Genomic DNA, 11,376 nt, shown 5'->3' with positions numbered 1-11,376 from the left:
TTATTTAGTTGCATTAGATTAATCGACCCTTTTTGTGGAATAAAATCTGCAAAAAGGTTAATTGGTTATTTATTTTTGTTTATTAGCTTATCTTATTTGATTAGCATAAAACAAAAAATTTTGTTTTCTGTCTCTGTCACATAATTCACGACGTGAGTTTTATAAACTCACGATGTGAAAGCTGCGATTTTCAGTTTTTAGTAGTTTCTTATTTTAGTTCAGTTTTATGTTTTTAGTTTAGCGAGTTGCAGGAGTTCATGACTAGAGGATCTACCACACCTTTGGTGCCACCAATTGAAGATCCAAAAGTTGCACTTCACAAGAAGACTGATAAGAAGATGCCACTGCAAGAATTAAAGTCAGCATTTTCAAGAAAGTAGGGAAAGAAGACATGAGAGTCAAGTTCATCCTTGTGACAACCCAAAATTTCCATTCTAAACAAACCATATCAAGCCAATAGATGTAGATCAGCTACAGTGAAAAATTCAGACTCCGAGTGTAAGTTAGGCAGTTTTCAGGATTTACACTTAAGGAGATATTAGGAGAGTGGTTGCACTAGGGTTTTGTACAACACTGTTATTCCAAGACTCTAGGACATTAGAGTTCGTTCCAGGAATAAAAATATTTTCTGCCAAAAATATATCAGGACTATAAATAGAATTCTGAACCAAATTGGTTCATTTGTTGAATTCCATTTAGAGAAAAGTCAATATTCTCTCTCACGGATCTTCAGGTTTTTATCCTAGATTGTGAGTATACTTCTCTAGTTGTGTTATAATGCTTGTTTTATGCTTATTAACATAGATTATATGTCAAATATATGAGATTCAGGAGTTCACCGCCCAAGAACGTTCTTGGGGAGTAAACTCCAAAATGAAGCTTAAAGGCCATCTAGTCCCATTTCCTTGTTAGGCAACTATTTTAGGATAATATGTATGATCATTAGAGGCTAGAAAACAACCAAGAACACCCCTTAAATGGAGTTTACTGCCAAGGAAATGCTCTTGGGCCGTAAACACTAATTAAGGGCACCAAAGTGTGCATAGGGTCCTCCATAGCCTTAAACAAATGCCTAGAAAGTATTCTACTTGTTTTAGGGACATGAAATCAACTTAGAAACACCCAAGTTTGGGAGTTCACGGCCCAAGAATATCTTAGGCCGTAAACTCCCTTGAATATGCCAAAAAATCCTTTGAAACACTTCCTAAGGCTAAAGATTTAATTAGGACAAATACCCTCAAGTGTTTATAGCCTAGCAAACATAAGAAAGCACAAAGAAAAAGGAGTTTATGGCCAAGACAAACTCTTGGGCCGTAAACACCTTTAAAGGGGTCAAATGACACCCTAAATCCTTCCTTAAGCCAAGAAACAATTTAGGCATGTACCTAAATGAGTTATAGACTAGTTAAAACACTTGGAACCCCCAGAGTGAGGGAGTTTACGGACCAAAAGGTTCCATGGCCGTAAACTCCATAAAATGGTGCCAAATGTGCCATAAGCCCTTCTAAAGCCAAGTACCAAAGCCTAGAATTGTTCCTACTTAATTTAGTGACTTGATAGCACCATATAAACCCTCCCAAGGGATTTTACGGCCGTAAACTCCAAGGGAATATGGTCTTTGGGCCGTAAACTCCCCAAAGGAGTTCATATGGTACCCAAACACTTGTCTAGCCTTGAAACAATTCCCCACTAGAGTTGTGATAATTCTAAGCACCATTTAGATCCTAGCTTGAGAGTTTACGGCCAGGAGTTTACTCCCCTGGGCTGTAAACTCCATTGAATATGGTCATTTGACCTTAAACTTCCATAAGGGGCATTGCACTCCTTTGTTGCAACCCATTAGCCTCCTAGCACTTGACCAAAAGTGTTTTCCTCGCGCGTAAATGTTATTACTTGTATAATTAGTGTTTTAATCACTAATTATATATATACATATGTTTTCATATGTAATTAGGATCATTGTGTGTGTCTAAGTCTTCACTTGACGCCAAGCACTTGTCCGATCCTTCCGTAGCAGTCCGTTCAATTCCAGTCACTTACTGCAGGTGAGTTCATACCCCTTAACTAATGTTTTAAACTATTTTTAAATGTTTTATGGGGGGGATACAAGAAGAATCATGCTACTTATTATGTCAATCACATGTGATTATTAAGTAGGGTTATATTACTTATTACATCAATCACTTGTGATTAATATACAGCATTCAAATGATTTGGCTACTCATTAGCTGTTTTACCAAACAGTTTCCTTCAAATGATTTATATAAACATTTTATATGTTTTAAACTCCTTATTACACTGTGCATCGTACTCTGTACATTTCCTTTCAAACTTATTTACAACTGTGTTTCAAACAAATGTTTCCTTATACTTAAACTGCTTTATCAAACTTATGCCTTCAAATTGTTTTATGGATTGACATCAATTCGATATTTTCTTGAAATAATATTTATGTTTCAAATGTCTTACAAAACTTATTTATGTTTTTATATTATAAATTACATTCCTCTATATGTATAGTTATATAAGAAATGTTTAAAAGACTTAGGAAGGCTATCCACCCTATTTCCTTTTCGCGCCTTGAGATGTGGTCTGGTGGGATATCGGGTAATCGTCCGAAAGTCGTTTAAATATTAGTTATATATCATGTGTACATATATAGTCATAAAAGGTCCTTCCAGTTCAATATATGCCCTTGGGTAGCAAGGGTATACATCCATGTTCATACGTACCAGATAGATTACTAGTAAACTACCATATGGGTAGTTTAGGAAGATACTAGAACAATTACTAGAACGCGATATCATACAATGAGTGAGTTCATTCATGAGTCAATACTTTCTAGAACATTACAGTACATTACATATACAATTATACTAGGACGACTACATTACTATACTTTCTAGGTAGAGAACACGTACATTACAGCTAGAACAGTTCATTACATTACTATACTTGCTCGGTAGAGAGCACGTACATTACAGCTAGAACAGTTCATTACATTACTATACTTGCTAAGTAGAGAGCACGTTCATTACAGCTAGAACAGTTCATTACAGTACATATACAATAATACGTTAATTATTGTGATTTAAATCGGAGCATGACTTAAATGTCATGGCTCGAGTTGTAGCCAGAATTCTCTTGGAGGGAGAGCGTGAGTTTGCATATAGATCTATACTGGATTGACAATCCTACACCTTACTGCTAGCTACAGCCGGGCCTGCAGGTATGTGGCTGAAATTTATCACATAATGCCTTAATATAAATCCGGTTTAAGGTAATTAGTATGGCAATAGTTCTTATAGCACTACACCATAGTACTATTTCATTTTCCCATTGCATTCACTTCGTGAACATTCACACGACGCACAATAATGTATAAACTATATTTTTGGATAATGATAGTTATACTTGGGAAAATAGATACTCTTACAAGAGTCACACATTTAGAACAGTTAGGTCTTGGTAGAAGACTACATTCAGAACAGTTAGGTCTTGGTAGAAGACTATATTCAGAACAGTTAGGTCTTGGTAGAAGATACCTTCACATACTAGTAGGAATCATAGGGATTTCTAGGGTTTTTCAAACGTTACAGTTGCTACATATACATTTTCAATACTTACAGTTCATATACACTCTCAATACTTACAATACATATACTTACAATTACTTACATACAAATTAAGACACTAAATACTTATGATCTCACCAGCTTCAAAGCTGATACTCGCTTTCAAAATTACTTGTATCCTCAGGTCATCATAGCCAGGTACCGATGCAAGGAGAAAGGAAGATGGAGCTTGTTCAAGACTTATCTTTCATTATGATTTATGCTTTAGTGTTTATCAAAATTTGACAGAACACATTTGTATAATAATTATATTATTAATGCAATGGATGATGTTGTTGCTTATTTACTACTTTACATTGTTGTTGATATTATACATGACGTCCTCCGCCCCAGAACGTTTCCGCCATTCCTGGTTTTGGGGTGTGACAATCCTCGAGGCACAAAAGCAATTTTGAGCCCTTGGATCAAATAACCGTCCAAACCGAATCCGAATACGATACCGAGCCCGAATTTGAAGAACATACGAGCGAACCCGGGAACGAGCCAAGGAACGAGATGGCAGCAATGGAAGAGATGTCCATGGGAGCTTACAAGAAGCGGATCCGAGACGATGTGGGTCCCGGTTTAGTCAAACCTGCAATACCTGCCACTGCCACATTCGAGCTAAAGGGGCACATCTTGACTGCACTGAAGGATATCCCTTTTTTTAGGAAGGATCGTGAGGATGCTTTTAAGCATCTAGATGAAGTCAATGACATTTCAGATTACTTCAATGTCCCAAATGTCAATAGAAACACTGTCTTGCTTAGGATGCTTCCCATTACTTTCAAGGGAGCTGCTAAAGATTGGCTAAAATCACTTCCACCAGGCACAATCACCACTTGGGCTCAAATGCGTGAGCAATTTCTGGACCAGTTTTGCCCACCATCCAAGATAGCCAAACTCAAGAAGGCAATAACCAACTTGGAGCAACATCCGGGGGGAGTCATTATACGAAGCATGGGAGCGGTACAAGGGCTTGCTCAAAAATTACCCTCAGCACGATCTAAATGTGCAACAAGAGATGTCAATATTCTATGATGGGGTCAATGTTATGACGAGACAACTCCTTGACTCTCAAGGACCTTTGACAAAGAAAAATCCAAGGGAGGTCAAGGAGCTGATTGAAGAATTCGTAAAGCACTCTCGCGAATACCACAACCCTAGGCAAGATGGAATCAAAGGCGGTGGAGGGGCCCAAACTGAAGAAATAGCAACTATGATGGCTATGTTGAATAATTTGGATCGATGGATAACACAAATGGACCAGTCAATACATGCCATAAGAGTGGGTTGCGAGAGATGTAGTGATCCACACTTGACCAAGGACTGCAATTTAGATGAGTTTGGGAACAGAAAAGCTCAAGTGTGCTACTCGAGTGGGGATAAGTTTGATGAGGACTAGAGAAATCGAAGAAGGAGTGGCTGCCATATGAAGAGTATAAGAAGCAAAAAAGAAGAGAAGTATAGGCAGACAGGTCGAGGCTTCTATCAAAAGGAGCAGCCACCAGCTGAGAAGAAACCCGATCTAGAGACCATGTTGATGAAGTTTATGGAAGCTTCGGAAAAGAGACACGATGCCACCGATTCTGCTATTATTGAACAACAAACTTTAATAAAGAATTAGCAAGCCTCCATCCATAACCTTGAAGTACAAGTTGGTCAACTAGCCACTCTAGTTCATGAGAAGTTATCCACGAAAAATCCCGAAACAAAGACCCAATCTCATGTAATGGCCATAGACACTGAAGAAGAAGCCATCTCTGAGTTCCTGGAGGCATTGGAAGAAGAACCACAACAGCCCAATCCAAAGCTGAAGAAGATCAAGCTCGAAAATCATGAAGCTGCTGAATTCCAGAATTAACGACGTGAACCATATAAGTTCACGACGTGGGCCCGTCATGAACAGAAAAATTCTGTAGTTGGTTCGGTTTATCAGCTGCCTTTGCCTTTTCCTTCCCAAGCTACCCTTAGTCCACTGGAAAGAGAGCATAGAGAGTTTGTCAAGCATGTGAAGGGGATCCCGATTCATACTCCCTTTGTCGAGTCCTTATCCAAAATTCTCGAGCATCAGAAATTACTGCAAGATTTTATAGATACTCGCAAGCAATTAAAGAAGCATTCTAAGGTGATTCTAAGTGAACAAAGCTCAAAAGCTGTGTAGGGAGAGACACTGAAGAAGATGGGAGATCCTGGACGCCTCACTCTTCCGTGTGAATTTGGCAACAAAATGAAGGTTAATGCTTTAGCCGATTCTAGGGCTAGCATTAATTTGATGCCTTATTTATTTTATCAGAAGTTAGAAATTCAGAAGATGAAGGCTACAAGAATGACTATTCACATGGCGAACCGTTCAGTGACACAACCCCGGGGCATCGTGGAGGATATTTTGGTGAAAATTGGAAAATTTGTTTTTCCAATAGATTTTGTATTTTTGGATATGAAGGAAGATCCCGATGTTCCAATTATCCTTAGTCGTCCATTGCTTAACACTGTTGGAGCTTTGGTTGATATTCATGAGTCTAAGCTCACCTTGAGGGTTGGTGATGAAAAAGAAGTTTTTGGGATAGAAGATGGCTTTCCAAAGGAACATGTTCAAGAAGAGGTGTTCATAATCAATAAAGATAATGAACTAGAAGAACTGGAAAAGCTTATGGAAGAAGAGATCAAGGCAGTTCATCAAGTCAAAAGAACAAAACCTAGAGCATCTATACCATATTTGGTTGAAGTCATAGCTTACAAGAGTCCACCTTCTTGGGTGAGCAAAGAAGATGATGAGATGACAAGTGATGAAGAAGAGGTTATTTCAAGGGTGACAAATCCGGTGGTGAAAGAGGAGGAGGATGCTATGGAGTGCAAGGAAGAAACTAAAGGGACCAAACGCAAGCTTGAAGAAGATGTAAAAGCTAAAAAAGAGAATTCAAAAAAAGCTTACAAAAGGCTAGTTCAAGCTTACAAGAGGCGATTCAAAGAACAAAAGATCCTAGTGGTGGATTCTTCCGAGGACTCAACGTAGGAGGCACGGAGTCCAGCTCAAGACTCCAAGAAAAAGAAGCGCTTCTCGGGAGGCAACCCGAGTTTGGTTTGCAATTTTTTTTTCTTTTCTTTTCTTTTCTTTTTTGCAGTTTAGTCTTAAAAAAACATAGATCATGTCATCCAACTCTATTAGAACATAGTTAAACACTGAACGTAAGAACCCTAAAATGGAAGTAGTAATAATTGAGAATTTAGTTTAAAGTCAAAATTGAATTAGTATAAATTTTCTCTTCCAGACTTTATTCACGACGTGAAGTTTAGAAATTCACGACATGAATCATGAATGGATCGGATAAATACTCAATGATATAGTTTAGCCCATTAGACTAAGAGGCCCAAGAACAATCCGTGAGTCTATGGCCCAGTTTTAGTCCAGATGACATTCACGACGTGAATCTTTACGAATTCACGACGTGAGTTGTTAATTACACGGGACCACAGAATAAAGCCATAAACAAACTAGTTGACCCCATTTGTTTATATCGCACAAAGTAGAAGCGAAAATTGGTCCCCACCTTGGTCCCCATTGCTGCGATTTTAGCCGACAAATCTACACGTTTTCTTTGTGCTTACATACTGCTTCCATCAAAGGTAACGATTTCTAATTATTAAGCTTTATTTTTCTTTAATAGTTGAAATTAGGGCTAGGGTTTGTTCATATGTTAAATTGTATGAAATAGCTCTAATATTCGTAAATTACTCTTGGAATGTAGTTGATTAATGGTTAAAAACGCTATAGGAGTAAACCCCAAGCACTATCATGGCCGATTCATACAGAAACCAGAACGAATTTTCGAACCTGTCTACGAACTCACGACGTGAATTCTGAACTGTGATGTTTCTTTGTTTTTTTTTTAATTTTTAAATTGTTGGGTTGTTGTTTTGGCTGTGTTGGTTCCCTGTTTAGCAGAAATGACACCTAGAAGAGACTTACCTCTTGGAATTGCAAGCTTACACCCATTTTACGAGTTTCCAACCACTACACCCCGGGAAATTTACACGCGATGGAATACTCGGTTGGGATGGCTCTACAATCGAGAGTTTGATGTGGCTCCCACTATTCAGTGGGCGAGGTTGAGGGAGGTTGGCTTCGTTGATAGGATGTCCCAATATCTCACAAAAATCTTTTTGGGGGACGGATTCCAATTCATATGCAAAGGGTGGTTCAACCTTTTTAACATCCAGGAGCATGTGTACAAGGAGCTATGCGTGGAGTTCTTTTCCACAGTCACATTTCATGACAATGTCAGAGATCCCACTTTTCCCCATGCTTTGGTGTTTCGGTTGGGCGGGGAGTATCGGGAGTGCAGTCTAGTGGAGTTTTCTCGTCGTATGGGGCTCTATGAAGCTCATGAGACCATCACTCATGAGTTTATTTTGTTTTTGAGGGATGCCACGCGGGTCTATGCTAATGGAGTTTCGGGGCCAGAGTTTTGGAGTAACATTGCCACTGGAGTGTTTAATTATGGTGTATCGCCCGAGAGTAGCATCAAAAGCCCGATACCGCCTCATCCATCGTTTAATCACTTTCTCCATTCATCACAAACGCCACGGTGATAAAGTTACTAAAAGTAACTTGTTCTTTTTATGGTGCATCCTGCAACCGGGTGTTTGCTGCAATATCCCATATTTCATGGCCCGGTATTTGGCGGACTATGCGACAAGCGCTCGTCCTGGAAGCCCCATTTGTGGAGGGCATTTTTTACCCAATTGGCCCGCTCTTATGGCCTCCTTGTTCCTGCAATTACTCGTTCCCTAACATGTATTGAAGGGAATGAGTTTAGCATGGGGTATCTGGAAACAATGAGGGTGGTGAAAAATTATGGCACACATTGGGGAATCCTTGGCGATGATGATGATGATGACGAGGAGCCGGCCGACCAACCTACACCAGAACTGAGACCAAGGCGTAGGAACGTGAGAGGAAGGGGAGACCGCGGGCATCCAATACACCCACCTGCTTCCATGATCGGTACGCCTTTTGGGAGTGACATGGCTGGTTATTTTGACCAGTTATCATTGAGTGTCAATTGGATTGGTGGAACTATGAAGAATGTTGTCCGACATCTTGGGGTGGAGCAGCCGCCTCAATTAGGGTATCATTACCCGATTTGCCCACGATAGACGGAGTATGGTGGACGTGAAGGTGATGGAGCTGGCACCAGTGGAGCACATGATGATGAGGAGGAGGATTGATTGTTATTTATTTTTTATTTTGTTTGGTTTGTTTTTAGTTTGTTTTTATTTTTATTCTGTTGGGATTGTAAGAACTATTTGAATATTATGTTACTTTTATTCTTCTTTGGTGGTTGTTTCTCAGAAATTGCTAGGAGCGCCTAGAAAGGATAGCGAGGTATAAGTGCGTACGTCTTTAGCCTGGAGTGTTTAAAGCCGAGAGTCGAGAACCATATTTTCAAAATAAGTGTGGGGTGAGTCAAGAGAGTGGAAAGTCAGCGAAAGAGTCAAAAACTGGTGAATTTAGAAGAGTCTTAATACATTAAGGCATTGGATTAAATTGTGCACATTAGAAGAGGATTTGCCAATGTTTTTTCTGTCTGCCCAGTTTTCACGACGTGAACTTTTCTTATTCACGTCGTGAGTATCAGGAGGTTCTTAGAATACGCGTAATTACGATTTCACGTCGTGAATTGTCTTAAACTCACGTCGTGAATCTGAGGTTTTTACAAGTTCAAGGCCCTTGACATATTAGTATTCCATGGGTTGATACTATTCTTCTTGTTATTATTCTGGAGATTATTTTGGCTCATTTTTACTACCATACAATGTGGTGTATGCTTTCCCACATTGTTCGTTCTATTTTGGAGATTTACACCACATTTGAAGACTATTGAAGGCTCGATTTCATGTTTTGCCGGTACATTCCTTATTTCGCGAGTTCCAGATCCAAGTATCTATTTTCGGAGTCCATATTCAAGATGCCCGTTTTTTGCACTTTTGGAGATGTTTACGCCACTATCCCAGGGGAGTCTGTTCCTTTTTCTCCCTTTTCTTTAGTTTTGATTTATTATATGCATACAATGATGGCATTGTATGAAATAAGTGTGGGGTAGGAGTAGAAAAAGTAAATTGCTAGATAATGATAGAATTTGATAGTAAAAATTTAAAATTTGAAAATTGAAGTTTTTAATAATTGAATCTAGTAATAATAATTTGAACTATAGTTGCTAGTGTTATGTGGGATGATCCGATAAAAGTTCAAATGTTTAGTTGAGCCAATACACGTTATAGTGCATTTGTGGCCTCCCTTATTTTAGTGAATCATGGAACAAAAACATAACCCCGCTTGGTTTGAGGGATGCAATATGTTTAGAAGCCTAAACCTAGAATGTATCCAGGAAAATTATTATCATTAACCAATAAAGGTTGAGGTTGAGCGCCTTTGCTTAAGCATGTAGGTTTTGAGTGAAAAAAAAGTGAGGTACATGTAATAATAATAATAAAGAGAGAATTGCAAGAAAAGTTTGAAGAAGTTTGGAGCAATTAAAGTGAAGATCAAAAGATCAAAATTCCAAGAAATTCAAAAAGTTGAAGATACCAAAAATCAAACAACAAGGTGGTGAATTCAAAGAAATCAAAGAGCAAATGTTAAAGAAATGAAGAATTCCAAAAGAGCTCCATAGTGGTATCATAGATTGTAATTCTAGATTATGTATGCTTAGGTTGCTCAACTAAATATACCTTGAGGGTAGGAGGTTTTTTGCGGATGGATTCGGAGGGTTGCATAAAATGAGCATTATTCGGAAAAAGTGGGCAAGTGTTTATGAAGATTGTGAGTATTTAAAGTATGGGGGTACTTTAGGAAAATTTTAGACACAAATGCATGCGTTGAGGTCTTGGCATAATGGCTGAGCTGGAGTCGGATTGTTCTATGTGATGTTAGTAATCAAGGGTTAAGTTTAAATTTGCTTGAGGGCAAGCAAAGTCTAAGTGTGGGGTATTTTGATATTGCCATATTTATACCTATTTTTAGGCAATATTTAAGTACATTTTCACTAATAAGTTGGTAATTTGTTTAGAATAATGTTACTTATGAGCTTAAATGTTATTTGCAGCCAAAAAGAAGACATTTTGAAGAAAAGGGACTAAAAGCGTTAAAGAAAGAAACTTTGGGAATTAAAAGATTAAAAGAAAAGAAAATCTGGAAAAAGCGTTCTCACATCGTGGGAACTTGAAGATTCACGACGTGAATATCTTATTATTCACGACGTGAATTTGTGAAAATCAGCAACTATATAAACCCTTCACCATTACGAATAGAGGGGACTTTTGGCTAGAGAGGAGTTCCAAAAGGCGATTTTAAGCAGAGAAAAGTTATGGGAAGAGGTTTTCAACACCAAAAGAGTGAAGGTCCATAATTTAGTTTATTTAATCGTTAACTAGGAACATGTTTCATATCACTTTGATTTGTGTTAGTATGTTAGTTGCTATTATGAGTAGCTGAATCTAGCTACTCTTGTTTAGCTAGATGAAGCTTCTAACTTATGAATAGCTTAATTTTTATGGATTTATTTAGTTGGTAAATTGCTTGTGTTTGATTTGTAGTTACCTAGCATGCTTGTGGTTGTTTCTCTATTTGCTTGATTAAATGTTCTGTGTAGCTTAGTGACCATTAACTACATGAACTTGTCTACCTAATGATTTAGTGAACATTGAATTGTTAGAGCTAGGATTGACCAATCTTAGTTAGTAATTAGAATAAATAAAC

General features: G+C 38.2%; 1 non-coding gene across 1 annotated transcript; it reads right to left on the bottom strand.

Moving 5' to 3' along the window:
* Positions 1–4,514: 4,514 nt before the first annotated feature.
* LOC145071615 (small nucleolar RNA R71) lies at positions 4,515–4,622 on the bottom strand. The gene has a single exon (XR_013690621.1). It is a non-coding gene; the product is annotated as a small nucleolar RNA R71 (small nucleolar RNA).
* Between the last annotated feature and the right edge of the window lie 6,754 nt (positions 4,623–11,376).

Source organism: Lactuca serriola, chromosome 8 (genome assembly GCF_051521515.1).
Source record: "Lactuca serriola cultivar US96UC23 chromosome 8, Lser_US96UC23_V15, whole genome shotgun sequence".
Lineage (NCBI taxonomy): Eukaryota > Viridiplantae > Streptophyta > Magnoliopsida > Asterales > Asteraceae > Lactuca > Lactuca serriola.
The sequence above is the reverse complement of the archived record's forward strand: the minus strand, read 5'-3'. Positions and strand labels throughout refer to the sequence as shown.